Source organism: Ctenocephalides felis, unplaced genomic scaffold (genome assembly GCF_003426905.1).
Source record: "Ctenocephalides felis isolate EL2017-DRISC unplaced genomic scaffold, ASM342690v1 CF-g0.4_SCAFFOLD_00845, whole genome shotgun sequence".
NCBI lineage: Eukaryota > Metazoa > Arthropoda > Insecta > Siphonaptera > Pulicidae > Ctenocephalides > Ctenocephalides felis.
Window position 1 is genome coordinate 24,365,668 of NW_020536999.1, and position 5,924 is coordinate 24,371,591.

Consider the following 5,924-nt stretch of genomic DNA (forward strand, 5'->3'; position numbering starts at 1 on the left):
AAAAAGTTAAACGGAAAGAAGCGAAGGGGTTGCTTCGCTTGCACGAAAGTGGCTAGTTACCGAATTTGGTTTTCTCAGATGGGAAGTCCTTCCAAATCGAGCAGTTTGTGAACAAACAAAATGATAGGGTTTACTTGCCAAAAAGGTCAGCTAAAAATTTACACCTTCGATTGGCTACCAGAACTCGAGCGCCGCCGACGGTAATGGTGTGAACCGCCGTAACGGCCGATGGTGACATTCCACTCTTATTCATCGACCGTGGGATCAAAATAATTGCCGAAATTATCGGGAAAATGTTTTAAAGGCAGTATTGAAGTCCTGGGTAGACAAAAATTTTGATCGCAGACCATGGTCATTCCAACAGGACTCAGCACCATCAAACTCAGCACGCGTCTACCAAAAATGGCTTATAAAAGAGGTTTTTCGCTTCATTTCCATCGCATAATAGCCACCAAAATCTCTGGATCTAAATTTGCTGGACTTTTGTGTCTTGGACATTTTGAAGAGTAAGGTTCGTACTAAAAAATACCAAAGTGTCGATCATACCAAGAAGGCGCCTCGCCGGGAATGGGCCAAAATACCCCAGAGCCACTTTCGTGCAGCGTGTTATGGTTTTTCTGCCGTTTGAAGGCCATAATTCGTGCCAAAAGTGGCCAATTGGAACAAATATAAACTAATTCTAAAATTTGATGTTATTTCTGACATTTTTGCTTTTGAACAATGAAATTTAAAATGAAAATGACAAAGTTATAGCGCTTTACTTTGTTGCAATACATATCAGCCACCCTGTATATATGTATAAATTTCAAACAAAAAAACATTTTTAATTTTTCTATATCTAGTTTCTGATTAAGATCTCTAGTTTAGTTTAGTGTTACGTGTTTTCGTTTTTCTCCATTTGAATATCAAGGCTTAAGTTTTGAAAACATGGTCTTGATTTAAAAAAACAACCAAATTCTTCGTAGAACGCAGGGGTTACGTATTTCGTAGAACATACTTAGTTCATGAACCAAGACACAACGGAATTAACCAAAGATACAACGATTACCAAACAATAGCGAGTTTTTCCGAAAGATTCCGAACCACATGTTTTAATAGTACTCGAGCGTTTTTATTTGCTATAAAGGCACATTTAAAAAAAATAAAAAAATCGAAAAAATGCCAGACTTTTGAGCAGTCCCGCCTATTGGGTGCCAATCTAATAGATCTCTACTATACTACCAATCGCCGTAAATTTTCGAGAAATTTTCAGGTATTTCCCTGGGAAAATTTTTGCGTATTTTTATTAAATCCAAGTGGTATGGGTTAGTACCCACTGTTTTTTTTTAATTTTGGATTTTTTTATCATAACGGCTAAATCTAGAAACACATACATCCTTAAATTTTCACCACCGTATCACAAACCCCTATCTGGTAAAAGTAATTACATCATTTTTAGTTCTGCTTTTAATCAGTGAACGTTTTACATTAAATTTTTATTATTTTTTGAGCTTATGTAAAAGCTTAAATCAAACATAGGAAACAATTCGATTTAAAGATTCTTTTATAAAGGTTCACCCCTAACATTTTTTATTAATATTTTGGAACTGTTTTCTTTATTTTATTTAACCATACTTAAAATCGTCTTGAAAATTTGGGAAATTATTAGGTACATAATTTTAATTTTTTACTTCCCAAATGGCATTAGACAAATAGTCGTCCTCGGCCCCTGTCCTGCGTTTAACTCTTCATTATGTTTTTCCAAAATTAATTTGATTAGATCCGGTTATAAAAAATCTGAATTTTTATTACTCAACGTCGATTTTTCCCGCGCTCGACAGGAATTAGAACATGTTTCAGTTCCTGTATGATTTTAATCCTATTGAAAATCCTTCAAATGGAAAATCCTCCCTTATCATCAGTGCCTTGTACAAAGATACACTTGTCCCACTGCATGTGGTCCTGCCTGATCTAACATGTGAATTTCAGGGGAGGTAGCCGATATATATATATATATATATATATATATATATATATATATAATTATTGATACACATTTTCATGTTGATGATACATCTTTAATAATAACTAATTCCGCATAAGGTTTATCCTATAAAAATGAATGTTTTGTGTTTTTGACAAAAATAATACGAATTAAACGCTTTTATTATTCTAAGCAATAAAATACTGAGTTTCTGTGGAGCTTTATAAAGCTAGATAATGTTATAAATATTAAATTTTGCACAAATTTCCAAACTGCACCATCTTAATTACCCAATGGTTTAAAATATATTCATTCTATTGTGGAACAGTTTCCGATTCTTAAGGCAACATATAATTCTCAGGAAACCAAATGGAACAAATCGATTGCACAAGTTGCAAAAGGAAAAAAAATCGGACAATGTAGCTCCCATTTGATCTGAAATTGCAACACGTGCCTAATATAGAAGACTGGGGGGCCTCCTTTCGATACAATGCGGATATGTAATGTGATTAATAGAAAGGACAAACGTGTATTTAGAAAGGACACATAGAACATACATATAGCATACGCCAATTGGATAAAAAATATTATATAGTAGTATAGTAGATTCCAGTATATATTGAACACTTTTCACTCGCAAATTGCGAGATTTATATGAATTTTGCCGCCGTAGCGGAGGTTTTCGAGTGGAAAGGGTTAAAAATATTTACTAAAATCAGCTATTATAATAATAGGTAGCACTGTCATAGGTCAGATCCGCGAGCGGAGTTGAACTCCATTTCCATTCAGAGAAGAATAGTGTGAGAGATTTTCCATTGCCATTTCACACCGCTATGGGCTATTTTCAATTGGAAACATTTTTGTTCAAGTGCAAATGGGCATCGCTACTGCACGATTTCAGGTTGCTCAGAGGATGTTTCGAACTTACCACCCTGTCTAAATATTTATATCTAAATTTAACAAAAATCAATGCATTCACAGGCTGAAGCAAATGTACGATGCTACAACAATATGATTTCATGTTAAGAAAAATATGTTTTAAATGTATGAGCTGAAAGGCTACAAATTTTATGGTATACAGATCTAAAAGTGACTCACTGTGAGAACTAGAAATATTAAAAATTATATGAACAAAAGTACCTATTTTGTTAGAGCGAGAGTTATACACCATATGGCATTAAGAAAAACCCTCAGTGCACAACTTCACACCACACCCAAGCGTAATTTAATCAGACAGACAAGTGTTATATATTTTTTATCCCCGGTATAAATTCAAAAAACTACAAAAGCGACCGTTTTCTCATTTTATTATAAAGTGTCAAACGCTGCTGAAGTCATTGTCCTAATATATTCTTATCATCGAGCGTATAAAATCATCGGAGTATCCCGACTGGACCAAGGGACTCTTGATCCAAAAGTGGAAGAAGAACAAGAACAAGAATAAGAAGAGTAGGAGAGCGTGTTAAATGCATGATGCATGATGCATATGCATGCAGAGGCAGAGGCCGTGGTATTCAAGTCATATTAAACTCGTAAATTAAAACGTGCATTATATTCGTCGGGTCATTATGGTGTAAGTAGCATGCTTGGCATGTAACAGGTAAAGGGACAGGCCCGAAATCGGCGGATGAAGTCGAAACGGACACCTGGAGATAGGCCAATTTCAATCTAATTGAAAATATTGATTTTATACGTCTTTTTGTGTGATTAGTCCGGAGATTTAAGGCATACCATATTCCCTCTTCTACTGCAATGTATGAGTAGAGCGCGTTGTTCTATCAATGTTAGATCATCTTGTAGAACTTGTCCATTTTTAATAAGTATACCAAATGACAAGTCTCCAAAGATACATTTCAAACTAATTGTTCAAAAGTTATGCAGGAGACAATAAAGAGATCTAGCAACATCATAAGGTGTCATTGACACGAGTCATTGACAAGAGCCTGAAATAATATCTATTATTATTGATTACGGCTTGCTTATGAATAAATAAATAAATAAATAAATAAATAAAGTTGGCCTGATTGCAGAAAATGTGATCAAGCTGTTAAAAAAGACGTCATATTTTTCATAAGTCGGTTCAATGAGAAGGCGGTCATATTTTTCATAAGCCGGTCATATTTTTGAAATGACGGTCATATTGTTGAAAATGCAATTATTTTTTGAAATTGTATCCAGGAGTTAGAAAATGTTTTTCAAAATTCAGTAAGGTTTAATCTCTAAACATAAAGGATTAGAATTTAAATTTAGAATAATGCAGTCAGATTTTAAAAGATGCAGTAAGGTTTTAAAAAAAATAATCAGATAGATTTAGAAATCATCAGACTATCAGACTTCAAAAAACGCTGCCAAGTATCCAAATATGCGATCAAGTTGTTAAAAATGCGATCAGGTTATTATAAATGCAGTTATATTGTTAAAAATTCAGTCAGGTTGTTATAAATGCAGTCAAACTGTTAAAAATGCAGTCAGGGTGGTGAAAATGCAGTCAGGGTGGTGAAAATGTCAGGGTCATATTGTTGAAAATGCAATTATTTTTTGAAATTGTATCCAAGACTTAGAAAATGTTTTCAAAATTCAGTAAGGTTTAATCTCTAAACATAAAGGTTTAGAATTTAAATTTAGAATAATGCAGTCAGATTTTAAAAGATGCAGTAAGGTTTTAAAAAAATAATCAGATAGATTTAGAAATCATCAGACTATCAGACTTCAAAAAACGCTGCCAAGTATCCAAATATGCGATCAAGTTGTTAAAAATGCGATCAGGTTATTATAAATGCAGTCATATTGTTAAAAAATCAGTCAGGTTGTTAAAAATGCAGTCAAGCTGTTAAAAATGCAGTCAGGGTGGTGAAAATGCAGTAAGGGTGGTGAAAATGCGGACAGGTTGTTAAATATGCAGTCAGGTTCTTAAAAATGCAGTCAAGTTGTTAAAAATGCAGTCAGGTTGACAAAAATGCAGCCAGGTTGTTAAAAATGCAGCCAGGTTGTTAAAAATGCAGCCTGGTTGTTAAAAATGCAGCCAGGTTGTTAAAAATGCAGCCAGGTTGTTAAAAATGCTGTCAAAGTGAGAATGGTAGAAATGCAGCCAGGTTGTTAAAAATGCTGTCAGAGTGAGAATGGTAGAAATGAAGTCAGGTAATTAAAAATACAGTCAGGGTAATGAAATTGCAGTCCAAGTTGTTAAAATGCAGTCAGGGTGGTAAAAATGCAGTCACAGTGGTGAAAATGCAGGTAAAGTGGTGAAAATGCAGTCAAAGTGGTAAAAATGCAGTCGGAGTTGTAAAATTGCAGTCGGAGTGGTGAAAATGCAGTCAGAGTGGTAAAAATGTAGTCACAGTAGTAAAAATGTAGTCAGAGTGGTAAAAATGCAGTCAGAGTAGTAAAAATGCAGTCATAGTGGTAAAAATGCAGTCAGAGTGGTAAAAATGCAGTCAGAGTGATGAAAATGCAGTCAAAGTGGTAAAAATGCAGTCAGAGTGGTGAAAATGCAGTCAGAGTGATAAAAATGCAGTGAGATTTTTCATAACATGTGATGTCCAGCAAAAATTCAGTACAAATTTTGAAAATGTGATCAAGGTTTTAAAAAACCAATCAGATAGATTTAGAAAATTCTGTCAGATTTTAAAAAATGCTGCCAAGTAACCAAATAAGCTATCAGGTTGTTCAAAATGCGATCATATTATCAAAAATTCTATCAGGTTGTTAAAAATGCAGTAAAGTTGTTAAAAATGCAGGCAGTTTGTTAAAAATGCAATCAAAGTGGTAAAAATGCAGTCAGAGTGGTAAAAATGCAGTCAGAGTGGTAAAAATGCAGTCAGAGTGGTAAAAATGCAGTCAGAGTGGTAAAAATGCAGTCAGAGTGGTAAAAATGCAGTCAGAGTGGTAAAAATGCAGTCAGGTTTAAAATGCAGTCAGAGTGGTAAAAATGCAGTCAGAGTGGTAAAAACGCAGTCACAAT